Source organism: Ranitomeya variabilis, chromosome 3 (genome assembly GCF_051348905.1).
Source record: "Ranitomeya variabilis isolate aRanVar5 chromosome 3, aRanVar5.hap1, whole genome shotgun sequence".
Lineage (NCBI taxonomy): Eukaryota > Metazoa > Chordata > Amphibia > Anura > Dendrobatidae > Ranitomeya > Ranitomeya variabilis.
Genome location: NC_135234.1, coordinates 61,862,832 through 61,885,135, shown reverse-complemented (window position 1 = coordinate 61,885,135; position 22,304 = coordinate 61,862,832). Strand labels below are relative to the sequence as shown.

The 22,304-nt window shown below is 43.5% G+C and overlaps 1 long non-coding RNA gene across 1 annotated transcript in view; it reads left to right on the top strand.

Annotated features, from left to right (window-relative positions):
- Positions 1-17,259, top strand: part of LOC143817942 (uncharacterized) — a 119,308-nt gene extending 102,049 nt beyond the window's left edge. The window contains exon 2 of the long non-coding RNA XR_013224220.1: positions 16,291-17,259. This is a non-coding gene — a long non-coding RNA (uncharacterized LOC143817942). The remainder of the gene's footprint in view (positions 1-16,290) is intronic.
- The last annotated feature ends 5,045 nt before the right edge of the window (positions 17,260-22,304 follow it).

The window sequence follows — 22,304 nt, the reverse complement described above, 5'->3', positions numbered from 1 at the left end:
AGAGGTCAGGAGATACAGTGCTGGTGGTAAGAAGATGTGTCGTGGATCGTATGAGTGATGTTGAGGAGTGGAGGTGCCTGAGAGGTCAACACTAAGGGCAGTATAATTTTTCCATATTTTATCTTTTGATGGCTCTTTATTGTTCAGCGAAATGGTTGACAGTGGCCACCATTTTGCTGAATTTGCACAAAATCGAATAAAAAAAAATTCCACATTTGGTAAATGCTGAATTTGGCAACATGCTAGTAAAGTTTTATTCCACCTATATATATTCAGTGTTCTATAACACATGATTTAATGGAATTTATTTATGTAATTATTTAAAAAACGTCATCTGGCTTTATGATCCATTCTATATACCTTCAAGCTGCAAAATATTCCAATGACTTGAACAACATCCCTCATCCCTGACCCCCACCCCCCATTTTGTCAGGTCTGACCTCTTTAACTTAAGGTACCTTCACACTCAGCAACTTTGCAATGAGAACGACAACGATCCGTGACGTTTCAGTGTCCTGGATAGCGATCTCGTTGTGTTTGACATGCAGCAGCGATCTGGATCCCGCTGTGCCATCGCTGGTCGGAGCTAGAAGTCCAGAACTTTATTTTGTTGTCAGGTCGGCGTGTATCGTCATGTTTGACACCAAAAGCAACGATGTCAGCAATGTTTTACATGGAGCTAACAACCAGCGAGAACAATAAGTGAGTCGCCGTTACTTCACAGGATCGCTCCTGCATCGTTCTGGAGTTGCTGTGTTTGACGTCTCTACAGCGACCTAAACAGCGACGCTCCAGCGATCGGCTCGTTGTCTATATCGCTGCAGGGTCGCAGAGTGTGACGGTACCTTTAGTGCCCTGTCACCTGTGACATCAGATTCTCTGCAGTGGGTGCATGTGCGCCAGTTTGCTTAGGTTCTTTGCCTGGTCCTGCCTTTCCCCTACTTCAACATTAATTTTTTGTTTTCAAATCTGTCTGGAAGGGAAGGGTTCAGTGCGAGAATAGAAAACTGCAGAAAAAAAGATCTGCGTTTGACAGGGCAGGATAGCTGATCCTGGAGACGTGGGAATATAGGTAAAAAAACATATTGTACAGATGATGTTTAGAGAGTACTGTATATCCTGACTGTCAATAGCCATTTGACAATGTTGTTGAGTTCATCTTTAATGTGAAAATCCATGTGTTTCTATAAGTCAGTAGTAAACAATTAAAGGGAATGTGTAAACAGTAAATGACCAATTGCGTAAAGGGAACCTGTCACCTGAATTTGGTTCACCTGAATATTGCCTTGCGCTGGCGTGTACTCCGGAGGACAGAGCATGAACTTCAAACCAATATTGCGGCCAGCATGCAGCCAGAGGGTAAGGAAAGGGTGAATCAAACACCCGAAAACCCCGCCCATATGACCCAAAACTGGTCCCGCCAAATTCAAGTGACAGGTTCCCTTTAAGGCTACCATGAAAATGGAAAGTATTTAGACCCCTTTAAATTTTTCACTCTTCGTTTCATTGCAGCCAAAAAAGTTCATTTTTGTACACTCTACATCCCATCTTGGCTGAAAAAAAAACAAAAATGTAGAATATTTTGCAAATGTAATAAAATAGAAAAACTGAAATATCACATGGTCATAAGTATTCAGACCCTTTGCTCAGAATTGAGTAGAAGCACCCTTTTGAGCTAGTATAGCCATGAGTCTTCTTGGGAATGATGCAAAGATCATGTGTTTAAAGAACAGCTCAGGATACAGCAGGACTTGGCAAAGCATTTAGTGAAGTGCTTATCTTTGGAGGTAAATCACATGAAAAGGACAAGTAAAGCAGTGACCAGCTCCTTTAACTGTTTATTATGTACTAGATGGTGGTCCGATTCTAACGCATCAGGTATTCTAGACTATGTATGCGTAGTGTATAGCACAGCCCACGCAGTACGTTGCGCAGCCCATGCAGTACATTGTGCAGCCCATGCAGTACATTGCGCAGCCCATGCAGTACATTGCGCAGCCCACACAGTACATTGCGCAGCCCACATAGTACATTGCGCAGCCCACGTAGTACATTGCGCAGCCCCTGTAGTATATTGCGCAGTGCACGTAGTATATTGCACAGCCCACGCAGTATATTGCCCAGCCTACGTTGTATATTGTGCAGCCCACGTTGTATATTGCGCAGCCCATATAGTATATTGCGCAGCCCACGTATTATACTGCGCAGCCCACGTAGTATATTGCCCAGCCCACGTAGTACATTACGCAGCCCACGTAGTACATTGCGCAGCCCACGTAGTATATTGCCCAGCCCACGTTGTATATTGCGCAGCCCACGTTGTATATTGTGCAGCCCACGTAGTATATTGCGCAGCTCACATAGTATATTGTGCAGGCCACGTAGTATATTGCACAGGCCACGTAGTATATTGCGCAGCCCACGTAGTATATTGCGCAGGCCACATTGTATATTGCGCAGCCCGTTGTATATTGCCCAGCCCATGTTGTATATTGCCCAGCCCATGTTGAATATTGCCCAGCCACATAGTATATTGCGCAGCCCACGTAGTATATTGCGCAGCCCATGTAGTATATTGCCCAGCCTACGTTGTATATTGCGCAGCCCACTTATTATACTGCGCAGCCCACATAGTATATTGCGCAGCCCATGTAGTATTTTGCGCAGGCCACGTTGCATATTGCGCAGCCCACGTATATAGCAATGTGGGAATGATATCACTGTTAAAAAAAAAAAAGAATTAAAATAAAAAATAGTTATATACTCACCTTCCATTGGCGCCTGGATCCAGGAAGCAGTTACCGACGTTTGGGATCCACCGCAGCTCGCTAAGTCTTCTGGGTAATTTCGCAATACATCGCTGGGAATGGAAGATTGCGGCTGGTGCCAGCGGCTCGGCAAACTACGAAGGATGAGTATAGCATTTTTTTTGTTTTTTATTATTTTTAACATTACTTTTTTTACTATTGATGCCGCATAGGCAGCCTCTATAGTAAAAAATTGGGAACACACAGGGTTAATAGCGGTGGTTACGGAGTGCGTTACCCGCGGCATAACACGCTCCGTTACCACCGGCATTAACCCTGTGTGAGCGGTGACCGGACAGTGTATGCGGGCGCCGGGCAGTGAGTGCGGGGAGTAAGGAGCGGCCATCTTCTTCCGGACTGTGCGAGTCGCTGATTGGTCGTGGGCGTTTTGCCACGACCAATCAGCGACTTGGATTCCATGACAGACAGAGGCTGTGACCAATGAATATCCATGACAGACAGAAGGACAGACAGACAGAAAGACGGAAGTGACCCTTAGACAATTACAGTTAGGTCCATATATATTTGGACAGAGACAACATTTTTCTAATTTTGGTTATAGACATTACCACAATGAATTTTAAACATAACAATTCAGATGCAGTTGAAGTTCAGACTTTCAGCTTTCATTTGAGGGTATCCACCTTAAAATTGGATGAAGGGTTTAGGAGTTTCAGCTCCTTAACATGTGCCACCCTGTTTTTAAAGGGACCAAAAGTAATTGGACAATTGACTCCAAGGCTATTTCATGGACAGGGGTGGGCAATCCCTTCGCTATGTCATTCTCAATTAAGCAGATAAAAGGCCTGGAGTTGATTTGAAGTGTGGTGCTTGCATTTGGAAGGTTTTGCTGTGAAGTAAACATGTGGTCAAAGGAGCTCTCCATGCAGGTGAAACAAGCCATCCTTAAGCTGCAAAAACAGGAAAAAACCCATCCGAGAAATTGCTACAATATTAGGAGTGGCAAAATCTACAGTTTGGACCATCATGAGAAAGAAAGAAAGCACTGGTGAACTCATCAATGCAAAAAAATCTGGGCGCCCACTGAAGACAACAGTGGTGGATGATCGCAGAATAATCTCCATGGTGAAGAGAAACCCCTTCACAACTGCCAACCAAGTGACCAACACTCTCCAGGAGGTAGGCGTATCAATATCCAAATATACCATAAAGAGAAGACTGCATGAAAGTAAATATAGAGGGTTCACTGCACGGTGCAAGCCACTCATAAGCATCAAGAATATAAAGGCTAGACTGGACTTTGCTAAAAAACATCTAAAAAAGCCAGCACAGTTCTGGAAGAACATTCTTTGGACAGATGAAACCAAGATCAACCTCTACCAGAATGATGGAAAGAGAAAAGTATGGCGAAGGTGTGGTACGGCTCATGATCCAAAGCATACCGCATCATCTGTAAAACACGGCGGAGGCAGTGTGATGGCTTGGGCATGCATGGCTGCCAGTGGCACTGGGTCACTAGTGTTTATTGATGATGTGACACAGGACAGAAGCAGCTGAATGAATTCTGAGGTATTCAGAGACATACTGTGTGCTCAGATCCAGCCAAATGCAGCCAAACTGATTGGTCGTCATTTCATACTACAGAAGGACAATGACCCAAAACATAAAGCCAAAGCAACCCAGGAGTTTATTAAAGCAAAGAAGTGGAATATTCTTGAATGGCCAAGTCAGTCACCTGATCTCAACCCAATTGAGCATGCATTTCACTTGTTAAAGACTAAACTTCAGACAGTAAGGCCCACTAACAAACAGCAACTGAAAACCACCGCAGTGAAGGCCTGGCAGAGCATCAAAAAGGAGGAAACACAGCGTCTGGTGATGTCCATGAGTTCAAGACTTCAGGCAGTCATTGCCAACAAAGGGTTTTCAACCAAGTACTAGAAATGAACATTTTATTTAAAATTATTGAATCTGTCCAATTACTTTTGGTCCCTTTAAAAACAGGGTGGCACATTTTAACCCCTTCATGACCCAGCCTATTTTGGCCTTAATGCAAAAAAAGTACGTGTGCACTACCTAGAGAGGGTGCAATGGTAGGCTCCCACACCATACAGTATACAAAATGAAAAAACCTTGCACTCAACTTATAAATGCTCAAGTGAGATATTTTAATGTAGTACTCCACAAAACGTTTCGGTCCAAACATACAGGACCTTCATCAGTTACGTACTGATATATAGATAGTGGGTGCACGCTATCAGCGTGTTTCTGGGCACTGGTGCACACAGCATCTGAGGTAGAACATAGGAAGAGACCAGACCTTCTGGTGTCCGTTAGTATGCAGAGATGTGCCCTGTGGATCAGAGCACAGGGGGGGATCGGAGGACGGGGGGAGCTGACAGGAGCACGGGGGAGCGGACAGGGGGACGGAGGGGGGTACCGGACAGAACGGAGGACTGGGGAGGAGATCGGGGGCGGAGGGGGGCAGAACATGATTTCCAGCCATGGCAGATGCTATTGCAGCATCGGCCATGGCTGGATTGCAATATTTCACCATTTTCATAGGTGAAATATTGCAAATTGCTCTGATTGGCTGTTGCACTTTCAACAGCCAATCAGAGCGATCGTAGCCACGTGGGGGCAAAGCCACCCCCCCTGGGCTGAAGTACAACTTCCCCTCTCCCTGCAGATCGGGTGAAATAGGAGTTAACCCTTTCACCCGATCTGCAGGGACGCGATCATTCCATGACGCCACATAGGCGTCACAGGTCGGATTGGCACCGACTTTCATGACGCCTACGTGGCGTCAAAGGTCGGGAAGGGGTTAAGGAGCTGAAACTCCTAAACCCTTCATCCAATTTTAAGGTGGATACCCTCAAATGAAAGCTGAAAGTCTGAACTTCAACTGCATCTGAATTGTTTTGTTTAAAATTCATTGTGGTAATGTCTATAACCAAAATTAGAAAAATGTTGTCTCTGTCCAAATATATATGGACCTAACTGTATATAGTAGATTTTCAAAATGTTCCATATTACTATCTGCATTTAGAATATCAGAAATCTATTTCTCATACTGGTCACTTAGCTTAACAATAGAAAATAAAAGCAAAAAAGGAAATATTGATGCAAAAGAAAATCTGTGCATCAAGTCAACGAATCCTGATATGTGTAGAATGGTACGCCTGGGTAATCTGTTTGTGTGGGTACTCATTTACTTCACTACACAGTTTGCAGTAAACAATGACAAAGGACCTTTACCACCTCTCCATACTAGTTCACACTGTGGCCATTTTGCTGACAAAAACAAGAAAAAACAAAATGGACATATACTGTACCCCGTTGTAAGAAAATAATTAAATAGTAGTAGTACATGTATATAACATAGGGTACTTAGATAAGGCTACTTTGAACAAAGAAACACAAAATCCATCGCACCGGAGTCTAATGGAAACCTCAATGCCACTGGATATTTGAAATTGCTACATGATGATGTGTTGCCTTTATGCACTGAAGATGGCACGCTCCCTGAGTTTTTTCAGCAAGATGGTGCACCACCACATTATGGGTGTCAGGACCGAGCATTCCTTGATGAACAGTTTCTTGGAAAGTGGATTGGTCATCGTGGGCCAGTTGAATGGCCACCAAGGTCTACCAATCTTATCCCCTTAGACTTTTGTCTTTGGGGTCATCTGAAGGCAATTGTCTATGCTGTGAAGATACGAGATGTGCAGCATCTGAAACAACGGATACTGGAAGCCTGTGCTAGCATTTCTTCTGTGGTGTTGCTATTAGTGTGTCAAGAGTGGGAGAAGAGGGTTGCATTGACAATCCAACACATTGGGCAGCATGTTTAACACATTTTATAAGTGGTCATAAACTTGTAAATAACTCATGAAAGAATAAAGTTACATTAAAACCAAGCACATCATTGTTTTTCTTGTGAAATTCTCAATAAGTTTGATGTGTCACATGACCCTCTTCCCGTTGAAAAGAATAGAGTTAGATCCAAAATGGCCAACTTCAAAATGGCCGCCATGGTCACCATCCATCTTGAAAAGTTTTCCCCCTCCCATATACTAATGTGCCACAAACAGGAAGTTGATATCACAACTAGTGATGAGCGAGTGTACTCGTTGCTTGGGTTTTCCCGAGCACGCTTGTGTGACCTCCGAGTATTTATGACTGCTTGGAGATTTAGTTTTCACCGTGGCAGTTGAAAGATTTACAGCTACTAGCCTGCTTGATTACATGTGGGGATTCCCTAGCAACCAGGCAACCCCCACATGTACTCAGCCTGGGTAGTAGCTGTAAATCATTCAGATGCCGCGATGAAAACTAAATGTCCGAGCAGTCATAAATACTCGGAGGTCACCCGAGCGTGCTCTGGAAAACCTGAGCAACGAGTATACTCGCTCATCACTAATCACCAACCATTCCCATTTTATTTAGGTATGTAAAATCTATGTATCTATAATCACCACCTGCCTCTGTTAGTGTCCCTCTGCATGTGTGCTTAGCAGCTTCTAATTTATTATATTTTTGTATTTTATGGGTATATACACCCTGTAGATTTTTTGTCCTACTCTTTTTTTGTTAGGTATGTCAGTTTTTAGATCTGCTTAATGGTTCAAACTTGTCTATTCATGTGAATTGGTAGATGACAAAGACTAAAGTGCTCTGATGCCATGTGTCATTCAACTGCTGTCTGTTTTTTTCCTATCTTATACTGTAAGTAGGAAATGCTCGGAATTTGGTATTTGTCAGGCAAAGACTTCACTTGGATCAAAAATGGATAAAAATTGGATCCACCACAGTGAAGAAAAATGGTCAATTTCTTTCTCATATGCAAAGAAAACAGATGTCTGCATTAGCACTTAAGGGTATAATACTTACCGGCAGGGATGGAGAACCAATGGGAAGACATCTGAAAATGTATTTCTAAGATTAATCATAGTACTATGAAATCTCAAAATCTCATATAAGCTTTCTCTACTCTGCCTCATGCTCTTTTTCTCTCCGAGATTCCACATAATTTCGCAGTACTATGCCAAACCTAAATGCTGAACTAATAAAAATCCTGTATTAAGATATGCAGAAACAAAGAAACTAAACAGAATATTGCTCAAAAATCAAATTAACAATATATGAATCTTCCTTTCTTCATATTGATGCTTTTGGTGTGGTTAGAAGAAATGTATACAGTAATTAACCATGCATGGATATTTTTTCCTATGGATGTAACATTTTTTATATTGCCTTAAGTGAAAATAAATGAAAAAAAAGTAATATGCAGCAAACTCTCCATAATAATAGATTCTACATGTGTGCATACACAAATCTTGACATTTATTAACCATAGTGATGGTGCCAATTTTGACCGTTATGGTTAAGCCCCATTTCTCCAGTCTAACTTGTTTTATTTTATATGAAAATAACTCAGGAAACTTTAAACATATCCTTGTGATTCTGACAATTTTTTGTGACACATTATATTTTATGTTAGTATGGAATTTAGGTTAAGATTAGAAATTAGAGGATCAAGCCTGTTTGGATATTTTATTCCTGGGATTAATTTTGCATTATAGTAATTCTCTGAGAATTTAATGTCCTTTATTATTCTCCTGGCTATCTCTAGAACCCAAAGTGTAACAAATTTAACATAGAAAAAATAGTTTTGTTCACCCTCCGCTTATCTCTCCAGCCTATCAGCTCCACACCATCACCTGTCTTTACCCCATTGCATCTCCTGAACAAAAGCCGCTAGAGTTAGAATGTTTGGTCCTCTTGTACTGTGCCGGACTTCAGGGTGTCATGGCGCGCAGAAAGGGTTTAGAGCAAACTCTCAGGATATAAATGGCGTTATGACTTCACAACGTGCCTCATTATTTTCTGTGCTCATGCACAGAACACTCAGGGTTAACTGCAGAGGTAAAAAAAAGCACAGTGGGCACAAGATTTAAAGAAATTATTTTTTTTAGTACACCATTGGATCCATGGTGCTGTACATGAGAAGGTGTTACATACAAGATACAAATATAAAAGACAATGAACAAACTATCAATGACAGACTGGTACAGAGGGGAGAGAGCCCTGCCATGCAGGCTTACAGTCTACAGGATAATGGGGAAGAAGATGGTAGGTTGGAAGGTTGCAGCAGCTCCTTTGGGGGTGAGTTAGCACGGGGCCATAGCTTTCTTGCCAAGAAAGGTTTACAAGTTCCGTCTGAATGTTCCGAAGGTTCTGAATGTGGTGGATAATTCGATGTGTTGCGGCATGGAATTTCAATGTACTTTACTGGATCAGTAAATGCTGCATTTTTTTATACAATGAAAATATGCAATGGAAATTTTTTTTACAAGCACTCGTGGGAATTGTGACAGAGTCACTGGCTTTGTAGAGGAAGGGAGGCATGTGTCACTGCGCAAGCAGAGGTCAGTGATGTGAAACCGGAGCATTTTGTGTTTCCAGCACACTAGGTTCTGAGAGGCCTTGTACAGAGTCAAATGGGCCGGTTTCATGTGAGCACCCGCAGTGCGGGAGGGAGGGTGCTCACCATACCCTTTTCCCTGCAGGACCTACAGGTGTTTGAGGATCTGCAGTGATGTCATGATCACGTGACTAGCACATGTGATAATATACCTGGACCTGCGATTCAGTCTGTTGGTGGTGCTGTGGGGAGAAACTGTACTTCCAACAGAAGTTGAGGATTGAGAGTGGTTTTCCCTAACAGTGTGTGGGAGGACCCAGCACAAAGGAGAACTGAACTGTATGCTATCATTTTTGTTTTATTTTTCTGTCATGCCCGGAGGGTTGTGTTTTGTTATCAACACTGTGGCTTATGCTGCATATAATAAACCGACTGGTGTTTTAGGTGCATGTGCTCCTGAGTCTACCTGAAGGCTTCTACCAAGCGTGACAACCCCTCACAGAATGTAGCACATGTTGATTATTTGCAGCAGATTTTCCTGCATCAAAAACCAGAGTGTTGGTGGCTTTAAACACACGTGTTCTTACATGCATTTTTGATGCACTTTTACTTGTATTTTATTTTTTTCCTGTTCATTTGAATGGGTTCAAAACTTTACAAAAAGAAAAAACTAAGTAGCATGTGCTTCAGATTTCAGATATTTCATTCACTTTTCTAGTACCATAAAGGGCAATTTTTTGTATCCTTGAAAAATGCAAAGAAAAATTCAGCAAAAATATAGCATGTGAGCAAGAGTATAAACAAATGAAAAAAATTCCCAAAACTTTATACTCGCCTCACCACTCACCCATCTGGTCTCTTTACTGGCCATTGCCAACTCAGAGTTGACTCTCCTTTTCTCTGTTGTGAGCCCGTTCTCTGGCCATGACCTGATCTTGGTCACTGTGTATTGCATGTCATGTCATGGACGTATGACATGCAGTGACCTCTGAGACCTGCCTGTGACTAGAAATCGTGGTATAGAGGGAATAGGCCCGTGCTACAATGACAGAAAGAAATAGCCCTGACGACCACAAAATGGGGAATGAATAATGCTGCCTGCCATCTTGTACTCTTATTTTCAGTGGTCTGTTCACTCTTGGCCAGGATCTCAGCCACAACCAGGCACAGAGGTCACTCATGTTCATGATGCCTTGATGTGCAATGCTCAGATCCTAGTCGTAACTGGAAACCCTGACGTAGAGTGAGCAAGCCAATGTGGCTTGTGACAAGAGAGCACTAGATGGTGGGCAGTGAGCAGCAGAGGGGCTGGATCTGTGAGCAGTGAGACAAGTATTTTTTTTTGCTTTTACATTTTTTTGTCATCCATCAAGGGTTTAACAAAATATTGGCTACCTTTTTTTTTTACTTAATCTTTGCAGAACCCATTTACAAAAATCCACATTTTGAAAAATGCTTTTTTTTTAAACTAATTTCCACTTGTATAAATTTGCTTATCTGTAATATTAATGGTTTCTAAGGGTCCTTTCAATCGCTCAGGAATTTCTGCGGGTTTGATGCTGCTTATTTATGCAGCATCAACCCCACAGTGGCCAGATGTTACAGCATAGTGGATGGGATTTCTAGAAACCACATGTCCACTATGCGGACATGTGTGCCTGTGGATCACTCGTGGAGACTGACATGTGGCGCTTCTTTCAACACTGCAGCATGTCAATTTCTCTTCGACTGGAGTCACACTACAGTTGAATATGGATGAGTGCTGTGTGATAAAAAATCGCATAGCGCTTGGACCAGTATTCATCTATAGGACAGCTCACATTGCCGTATTTTTTCTTGTCTGTTTTCAGTGTGCGCGATAAATCGCAGCATGCTGCATTTGTCACCAACACTGGGCCGAGTCTCGACTCACTCGCACCCATATAAGCCTATGGGTGCAAGTGAGACAAGGCACGTCACTCAGATATCATCCTAGTGATGTGCGATATATGCTGATCCCAGCAATGGAGGAGATGGAGAAGATGGAAATTCATTTCTCCACCTCCTCCACAGCTGTGCTCTGATCCACTCTGTGAGAGAGGCTCGGCACACAGATGCATGACACTCGGCTCCCGCTCGCAGCAGAGCAGGGTCATTAGCATATCGCATCCGATGCCGTACGCTAGTGTGACTTCCGACCTTCCCGTTAGTCTCCTCAACTAGAAATGTAATCAATAGAATGTATTGGATGCTGTAAATCCGCTCGGTCCAGTGAACACATGTGGATTTACCTGAGTTCAATAGAAGGCAGCACTTTGGATGCAGAAAACATATGCTGAGTCCAAAGTGCTGCTAGTTGTGGACCATTGGCACATAGCCTTACGGTTTTTCAAAGTGTCTGTAAAATTGTTGGCTGTCTGTGATTTTTTGATAACACCATAGTAATACGGAACTGCGTTGAAGACTTGTCAGAAGCTGATCATCCTACACAAAGCCTCATGTATGTAGTTGTTTCTTTCTTCCACATTCAAACTAAGTATTTCCATTATCTGCTAATTTCTATGCCTCCTAGAGCTTTTCTGGCACTGAATACAGTGCAGAGAAATGTAGCCAGATAACTGCAAGATTGATAAGAGGCTGCAGCGCATCCATTACAGCAGCAGTGCATTAGCTGTTATGCTGTCTTCTTCTAGCCCTGAAACAGCTGTGAATTGATTCCCTCCTCCGTCCTGTTCATTGCTACTGACACTCTAAATATTTCTGCTGGTTTATGAAGCGCAAAGAACGTGAATGAAGAATAAAGATATTTAATAACTCAGAGGTGTCCGGAAAGGATGATTGTTTTCTTGCCTTTTTCAATAAGTGGTAAGTTTGAAGTTTGTGTTAAAGTATGTTTCATCTCTGAATCAGTCTCTGTGATATATATATACATATATATATTGCTTTCTTCAGGTGCAGAAATCCTGGTTTTCTTCTCTGCTCACACAAAAACAAAGGCAATTGTTCATCAGTGATTTGATCAGATTTTCATTACTGTTTAATCCGTTTGTCAGTTTTTACCATAAGAGATGAGCAAACTTGTTTGGAAACCGTTCGCCAATCTCAAATTCGGCACCAACGTTGCACATTCGGATTCATGTTCGGAATTACAATCTTTTTCCTAAAAATCTTCAGCCAAAGTTCTGTAAATGACCGAGTTCACTAAGGGCTCTTTCAGGCGTCAGACTTGTACATTCAGATGTCAGCCTGAGTTTCATCAGTGTTTTTTCATCAAGTTTTATAGGACGGGAAAAAAAGTTTCTTGAGCTTCAGCTATCAAACAGTGCATGAAAAACAGTCTGCACATGGATGGAATCCAAACGCAATCTGATTTTTTCATGAACCAATAGACATAGACTCATTGAATTGCCTAGGTAAGTGTGAGCCAACACTCGGACAAACAAGTCTCCATGCTTTTGTGCAAACTTCAGTCCGAGGGAAAAAATAATACACGTGAACTACCCCATAGACTATAGTTGGCTCAAATTCTGTGAAAAACATGGATAACACTGGAATTAGGATAACTGATGTCTGTATGTGCGCTAAGAATGTGACGGCAGAAGTGTGCCATTGTATGATACGCATACTGTCATGATGCCCTTGCATTCTGCCTGTGGGTTGGCAGTCATGTGACCTCCCATCCACATTAGTTATACAAGGAAATGGTGACTGCCTGTGAGTCGCCTGTCAGGGGAGTGGGGTACTCGGTAGCGGGCTCGATCACAATTAAAGGGGTGGTCACAGCGGCAGCGACCCGGTCCATGGCCCTGGGTGCCCAAGTAAAAGGGACTGTCTTTTAAGGGGTTGTGGAAATAATGAAAGTTCGTGATGCCACCTGTGGTTCTCGGTCAGAGCTGACCGACGCTGCTTAAAGGGGTCCTCTGGGGGCGATGGTGCTGCAGCAAAGAAGGTGTCACTTCCCACAGGTGAAGCGGTGTTCCCAGGGCTCCCGGGTATGTTTGGCAGGGATGGTGAATGTTGCAAATAAATGGAGGGCACAGGGTTGCAGTTTTTACCAGGCTTACTGGTGTTAAACAGCCTCAGTCCAGGGTACCGGCAACAGGTAAAGATGGAGTCCAGGCAGCCTGAAGACAAGTGGAAATCCCTTTGACAGGTCAGTTTGGGAGCCTTCCACTATGCACTGGTCTGTAGTCCCTTGCTGCCTGTAATTGTCTAACAAGGTCCTCTTTTTCCCCTGTCCAGGGACAGTACCTGCATGGCATGCAACTTGAGCCATTTCTTTGGGGTCTCTGTCCACGGTGACTCCGGGCTCTGATTGCTGCTGTACCTCAGGTATTATGTGGACAAGTCCCTTTTAGTTTCCTGCCCTCCAGTTCTGCCATGGGACCTGTGGTTCCTCATGACCTCGGGCTCCCGGTGCCCGGTTTCTGCGCTCAGCTTAGAGAGGCCCAGTAGCAGTCCTCCTCTAGCTCCTAAGTCCTACTGTGCTCCTTCGCTGTCTGCTACCAACTGTCAACTGTCACTGCCTAGAAACTGCCTAGCAACTGACTTCTTCTCCCGACCAGAGAGAGCAGCTCCCCTCAAGTCAGGTGTAGAGCGCCATCTTCTGGCCTGGAGTCAGAATGTGTTGCATGTAAGGTTACCTACCAAAGGGATTCCTCCTGTCTCCACACATGGCATTACCCTCCCCGAGAGGAAGACAATACCACTGTGGTACCTGAACTCCTGGGGTGCCACACCTGCACATAACACATTGTAATGATTCAGCAGTTTTCAGTCACACTCACAAACAATTACTGCAGACCTTTATTCTTAGACTGGACAACCCCTATAATATCTGTTGCAAAAATGTATTATGAAAATTGTGTCAATGTGTTGGTTGCCTAATAATTTATAGTTTCAAGCAGTCCCATTGTTCCCAATACTCCTGAGGCAATAGGATGTGAGATATATGTAAACCCCACCGAAATGTGGTGTTTCAGGAGTGAGTCAGGAGTCCTCCTGGGAGAATTAGGGGCAGAGCAACCCCATAAATGATGGCACCCATGGTAATATTAGGGCTGCATTCACTTTTGTAAAAAGTTGCAAAATTTAGCACAACTCTCTTCCAGTCCGCCCTATAATATTTTATATATGTCAGAGATTTTGGTGCATTTTTTTGCCACTTTGTTAAATGTATGATTTTTCCTGCTAAAAAGTCGCAAGACCAATTGAAGCTGGATATAACAACAATTTTGATCTTTGTGCAAAATTCAGGAATTACGTGACACATTTTGATGAATTTGGCTTAAAAAAAAATCAGCAAAAAGGAAGAATCAGGCCCTCTGTATCTTTAATGAAAAAGATCATAAGTTAACTTGCTGGGTTTTCTTTTAAACAATTTCACAAATTTGTTATGAATGCTAAATAAATCTGTGATATTTTAATTCCTCCTAAAAAATATAAATGCAAAATGAATTACAAAAGAAAGGAAAATAACATTATCTTATTTCATTATGAAAATCATGTCTACCTTGGTCATAGAATCAATCAACAAGTTGTCTCTTCAGAAAGCATTTTAGCATTGACAATGAGAGTATACATGCACCCCAAATATGCTATAGCTATAAAAGATATAAGATATATAAAAGTCAAGGACACTCAAAGAGCCACAACAACAACCAGTATAATGGAGGTTGAATATCTAATGCACTTTAGCATGTTTGACAATGGTGAGGTTCTTATGTCTTGAGGTTTATTAATGTTGTTCCGTGCCGTCGTTCACTTCCCTCATGAATGCACAATTGCACTTGGGGAATTGCTGCCTTTTCCACACAAGGTTCAGACTCTTCTCTTTGCTCTCTCGCATCCTTTCATCTGTTCTGACTCTATTAGTCATCAGTCTCTTTAACTTTGTGCTGAATAAGTTATGGACCCTTTTAACATTATGTGATTTTCAAACGAAACTCTTAAATATATAGATAAATCTCATCTTTTATGCCGTCCCGTTCTCTTTCTCTGGCATTAAAGGCCCATTTTTGATACACTGATATTAGAATTGGCATCTGGCCCTTTTATACAGCATGTTATACACTCTCATTGATTGTCTCTTCCTTTCGCCTGTAAATCAAGTGACTCGTCTTGGATGTTCGTCTGGTTCTTGGGCGCTGATAATTGCTTAGCGATGGTTATTCTGTCGTAGTGATATACTGATTGCAAGTGTCACGACTTTGGTGCTTTTATGACTCCAAGTATAAATTATTCATTTATTGAAAAATTCATTTGAATCGTTAATGGGTTTTCAGTAATCTATAAAAGATATTATATCACGAATGTTGTTTTTATAGTCGTCAGATTTTTTTTTACAATGATGAATATGGATGTAGATCGGTTTCTCTGGGGCACAACTGCTTAAAGCATTTTCTATTACATTAAGACAGACACTTAAAGTCAATGAGAGTTCTCTCCATATGGTACTCATGGTTAAAAAATGAAAAAATGCTATGCCCTCGAGATAACACATTGCATGTTGTCAATGCATGTAAATATACTGTATACTATAAAAATCAATGGGTACCCCACTAAATACAGAAAAAGCACAAAATTAAAAAATTAAAAATCCCTGTCCATTTTTTCTCTATATCTGCCCCTTTTCCTTTTCTTTGTTCGTATTGTGTCTCTTTTTCCAAATAAAGCTGAGAAATACATTAAGAAATATTACAAGCGGGCTAAAAACGAGACCACTACCTTCTTACAATAGTGTAAGATTTTTTTTCCTTAATCCTTTATCACTATATATATGTTGTGCAATGTGCATACAAACAAATATTTACCTCCAACATCTTCTCCCGTTCCCACCTTCAGTTTAGTGGGTTTTCTGTAAAAACCAACAGCTGCTTTCTTATTGCAAATCTATGGGACACGCATTGAGGCTCTCATACACATATATTACAACGTTACTTCCAATCCATACAGAAGGTATTGCGGCAGCTGAGTAGTCTGAATTTTAGTCACTAGGTGCAGCAAAAGTTCAGAAATACACAAATATATGGTGCAATTTATAGTAGCACCTTACTATATTATTTGGTGTAAACTTCGACCAACTCTTAAAGGATTGCTCAAACTTCTGTTTTTCAGATGACATTGCTCCTCTATCTTTCGATTTCCTGCTTGCTGTCAATGTACTTCTGAAGTTTCACAGTTCAAATCAGAATTGGGCAGTCTCCGATGATGCTCTGGATGGTGGTTTCGACTCCGCAACATCGAGGAAGTGTGGGGTACCTGAAGCGGACAGATCCAGCAATGAGGTTGGCTTCAGAACATCCATTGCAGGCTGGATAGCAAACAGCTAGCAAGTATGTTCCTCTCTGTTGTTAGGACTTTTTAACAAGAGTTAAATCGAAGAGTAGATTGTCGTTACAAGCAATTATTTAAAATTAATAAAGTTAATCCAAGGTAAAAATTGTAAATCTGCTCCAATGTTTCCCAGCCTGATTACAATTACCGGTATTTTGCAAATAAATAATATATTGAACTTCCATACAGTGGTTACGGGAAACCTGTATAAAAAAGTCTGGTCACATAAGTGAATGTGAAATTTAGATTTGTATGGAAATAAAAAGTTGTAGGACACCGAATATAAAGTATATTTCTCTTAAAGTTGTTGATTGTGTCAGCATCATTGAAATGACTTTCTGTGGCTATCAAATGAAGGGATGAATATAAATAAAGCTGGTGGTTTATAGACAATGCCGAGATAAAATTCAAATTCCTGTGAAAGTTAAAATTAGGGAAGATATAGTTGTCGTAGAATATACTGCCTGTCATCTCCAGAGATATCTGCAAGCTGCAGACCACAAAAAGGAAACATAATCTCTTCTGGCTGATCACAGAGGCTAATCACTTCTTGTAACCCACACAAAAGATATTAGAGACATTACTACGGGTTAGCATATAATTGTAGGCAGTACGCAAATAGAAATATAAAGAAAGTTAACATAATACACAGAAAATATACAGCAAAACAATCATTGTAGCGTTATTATATGAAATCTGTCTCTTAATTCTTCATCCACAAATGTCAATAAAGCTTAAACAAAAATGTGATCAATTTGAAAGTGTTTTTTGTATATTTAAACATATATACCTATATATAAAGAAAGAAAATGAGAACGAGACTGAAGTAATAATCCTAAAAGTCAATATCGACCCTTTAACGAGTCTTGTCATGTAACTTAAAGGGAGGGTGCCGTGATTTAATGTTGTAAAAAAAAAAAATAAACTTTTAAATTCCTTATTTTTATAAGTTATTTTCAAGTGAATAATATTTATTGTTTTTTTTTTATTCATTTTTTTTTCTGCCACTGGGTGCCGCCATTTTGATTTGCAGGACTGTAAGTGTGGCTGCACGACACTTTCAGTCTGCAAATACGGCAGCACTGCGCATAGAGATCTGCGGTCGGGCGCCGACCCTATCTATAATACAGTAGCCACATTAGCTGTGAACTGGGCACGCCCACTTCACAGTTGTGTAGGCGTGTCTGGGTGCCATTGTATTGTAGCCCAGGGCTTTACCTGTTGTCATTCCGTCATTCCGATCTGAAACCGGAAGTGAAGGTCATTCACCTCAGATCCTGTGAAGTGATGACAGACATACCAGACCGGAGGAGCAGAGCTGCCAGCTGTGAGAGATTTTAGAAGAAGACATACAGCGGCGAGACGAGGACAGAGCGAGCAGGCTGAACATTGCGGGACGGTCACTCGGTAAGGGCTCATTTCCACATGCGAGGCACACGTCCGTGTCTCGCATGTGGAAACCAAGCTGTGGAGCCGGCACTCCAGAGCGGAGCGTGCGGCCGCATAGGAACACATGGAGCTGCACAGCTCCGCTCCTGAGTGCCGGCTCCACAGCTTGGTTTCCACATGATACGGTCGTGTGACTCGCATGTGGAAATGAGCACTAAGACTGAATGTAGCAGCATCAGGGCTGCGGCGGTGAATGGCTAAGCACGAGTGTTCACTGCACAGGGAAAAATTGTAAGATGGAGGAATGAATTGGAGGCTGGGAGAGAGAGTATGGGGCACAGCTGAAGCATGCGAGCCAGAGCTTGTGTATAGTGAATGGGAGCAAAGCCAGAGCTGAGCTATGGTGATTAGGTGCTGAGCCACAGCAGGAGTATGGTGAACAGGAGCAGAGCCTGAGATAGGGTATGGTCTATGTGAGCAGAGCTGGAGTATGGTGAATAGGAGCAGAGCCGGAGTATGGTGAATGGGGGCAGAACTGGGGTATGGTCAATGTAAGCAGAGCTGTGGTATGGTGAATAGGAGCAGAGCTGTGGTATGTTGAATAGGAGCAGAGCCGGGGTATGTTGAATAGGAGCAGAGCCGGGGTATGTTGAATAGGAGCAGAGCCAGGGTATGGTGAATAGGAGCAGAGCCGGGGTATGGTGAATAGGAGCAGAGCCGGGGTATGGTGAATAGGAGCAGAGCCGGGGTATGGTGAATAGGAGCAGAGCCGGGGTATGGTGAATAGGAGCAGAGCCGGGGTATGGTGAATAGGAGCAGAGCCGGGGTAGGGTGAATAGGAGCAGAGCCGGGGTAGGGTGAATAGGAGCAGAGCCGGGGTAGGGTGAATGGGGGGCAGAACCGGGGTACGGACAATGTGAGCAGAGCTGGTGTACGGTGAATAGGGGCAGAGCCGGGGTACGGTGAATAGGAGCAGAGCCGGGGTACGGTGAATAGGAGCAGAGCCGGAGTATGGTGAATGGGGGCAGAACTGGGGTATGGTGAATAGGAGCAGAGCTGTGGTATGGTGAATAGGAGCAGAGCCGGGGTATGGTGAATAGGAGCAGAGCCGGGGTATGGTGAATAGGAGCAGAGCCGGGGTATGGTGAATAGGAGCAGAGCCGGGGTATGGAGAATAGGAGCAGAGCCGGGGTAGGGTGAATGGGGGCAGAACCGGGGTACGGTGAATAGGAGCAGAGCCGGGGTACGGTGAATAGGAGCAGAGCCGGGATATGGTGAATAGCAGCAGAGCTATAGCTGGAGTATGGTGAATGGGAGTAGAGCTGGGGTATGGTGAATGGGAGTAGAGCTGGGGTATGGTGAATGGGAGCAGAGCCAGAGCTGGTGTATGGTCAATGGGAGCAGAGTTGCGGTAAGGTGAATGGGGCTAGAGTCAGACTTGTTCACTTCCTTTATTACAGATCCTGTGGAGCGACAGCACACAAGATTCAGCATTGCGGGCCGGAGGAGCAGAGCTGCCAGCGGTGAAGCCAGGAGCTAGTGGCCTAAACACAGCAGCGGTGAGGAGAGAAGCGTGATGGTCGGTGACATGTTAGCTAAGAGGAGGCCGCACTTGTTTACCACTGATCTATTTGGATTGCCAAACATTGTTGGGGTCTAAAATAGACAAGACGTTGTATATGTAGTAACTAGTGATGAGCGAATATACTCGTTGCTCGGGTGGTCTCCGAGTATTTCAACTGCTTGGAGATTTAGTTTTCGTCGCCGCCGCAAGTGAATGAATTATGGCGGTTACCCAGCCTGAGTACATGTGGGGATTCCTTAGCAACCAGGCAACCCCCACATGTACTCAGGCTGGCTACTAGCTGTAAATCAAGCAGCGGAGTCAACAAAAACTAAATCTCCGAGTAGTCACAAATACTCGGAGATAACCCGAGCGTGCTCAGGAAAACCTGAGCAACAAGTACACTCACTCATCTCTAGTAGTAACCTATGTCTTTTATCTTTGTCTTTTTTATGTATGATCATATCAATAAATATAAATGATGTTTTATATTCTGTGTAAATTAATAAAAATGAAATTTCTTCATTTTCTATTCTCCCTTTTTCATGTTGTCCATACATCGTATCTGAATGCTCATTATCGTGATTGCAAACAAGACACATGTACTTCTGTGGTGTAATCTAGTGGTATACCCCCTTCACACCTCCATGTCTCCAGGACTTGTTGCCTGTATTCACACCTGGAGATATGTTCACACATATGTTCACAACAGAGATCTTCACACCTCTGTGTTTTCTCAACAAACATGTCTGTGTGAGTTCCTTCACACTAAACGACTTTGCAACGATAGCGATCCGTGACGTTGCAGCGTCCTGGATATCGATATCATTGTGTTTGACACGCAGCAGCGATCTGGATCCTGCTTTGATATCGCTGGTCGTTGCTGAAAGTCCAGAACTTTATTTGGTCGTCAGATCGGCATGTATCGTTGTGTTTGACAGCAAAAGCAACGATGCCAGCGATGTTTTACAATGGTAACCTGGGTAAATATCGGGTTACTAAGCGCAGGGCCGCGCTTAGTAACCCGATATTTACCCTGGTTACCATTGTAAAAGTAAAAAAAACAAACAGTACATACTCACCTTCTGCTGTCTGTCACATGTCCCTCGCCATCTGCTTCCCGCACTGACTGTGAGTGCTGGCCGTAAAGTAAAAGCAGAGCACAGCGGTGACGTCACCGCTGTGCTGTTAGGGCCGGCGCTCACACAGTGCAGGGAAGCGGACGCCGGGGGACGCGAATGTAAGTAGTGTTTGTTTTTTTACATTTACACTGGTAACCAGGGTAAACATCGGGTTACTAAGCGCGGCCCTGCGCTTAGCAACCCGATGTTTACCCTGGTTACCCGGGGACTTCGGCATCGTTGGTCGCTGGAGAGCTGTCTGTGTGACAGCTCTCCAGCGACCACACAGCGACTCTGCAGCGATCGGCATCGTTGTCGATATCGCTGCAGCATCGCTTACTGTGAAGGTACCTTTAGGCTGCTCTCACTCTGGCATTATTTCAAATACATGTCCATCTGTTTTGAAAGGGATGCCGATGGATCTGTTATGGCCTCCCATGCTGTCCTATGGGCATGGATTGGTCCGGGTGTCTCCGTTTTGTCAAGGATCCATTGGTGTCCGCAATTTTCATGTACTCAGAAACGTAAACTGTTCTCTTTCTGGGCTTTCTCGAAAATCACGGACAGGCATGGATCCATGTCTGTCTGTAAGAAATTAACATGGAGCTCTATGGTGGACCGGTCCCTGAAAACCAACGGATCTGTGAAACAGCATGCTCAGAAGCAAGGTAGGGATAGGGATTAGTGATGAGCGAGTAGCATTGTTGCTCAGGTGATCTCCAAGTATTTGTGACTTCCTGAGATTTCGTTTTCCTCGCCTCAGCTACATGATTTACGGCTTCTGGACAGGGCATGTGGGCATTCCCTAAGGCCTCTTTCACACGACCAGGTAATTCCGGTACCGGAGTTATCCGTGTACGTGTGTCCGTGTGCTCACGTGGCACATCAGTGTGGCACAAGTGCGGCATCCGTTTGCCACCTGAGGACCACACGGACCCGCAGGAGTGAAGAGATGAATGATTAATTTTTTTTTTTATGTTAAAAATAAAGTTGCTGGGACCGCCCGGCCCATTGCAGAAGAAATACTCACCCAGCTCCCGCGATGTCTCCTTTCTCCTCTCAGCGCTGGCAGCCTGTCCTGTGTGAGCGGTCACGTGGGACCGCTCATTACAGTGAGGAATATGCGCATATTCCTCACTGTAATGAGCAGTCCCACGTGACCGCTCACACAGGACAGGCTGCCAGCGCTGAGAGGAGACATCGCGGGAGCTAGGTGAGTATTTCTTCTGCAAGGGACAGGTCGGCACACTGGGGATGAGAGGCAGGAGGTCCCAGCAACTTTATTTTTAACAAAAAAAAATTGATCATTTATCTCTTCTCTCCTGCGGGGGAGAAGAGATGAATGCCGCCTTCAGCACCACAGCAGGGGGGACAGCGCTTACTGTAGCGCTGTCTCTCCTGTGGGCGGTACGTGCACACAGAGGAGAGTGCACACTGTTCTCCGTGTGCATGTTGTATTGCTGTACGTGCTGCCGGAGAAACACGGACATGTCTCCGTGTTTTGAACACGGAAACACGGTCGGTGAAAACTGTCACTACACGTACCAGAGACACTGAAGTGTGATAGAGGCCTAACAGGCATTCCTCACATGTATTCCACCTGGCTAGAGGCCGTAAATCATGCAGCTGAGGCGATGAAAACTAATTCTCCGAGCACATCCAAATACTCGGAGACCACCCGAGCAACTAGTATACTCGCTCATCACTAATAGTGAACTCTG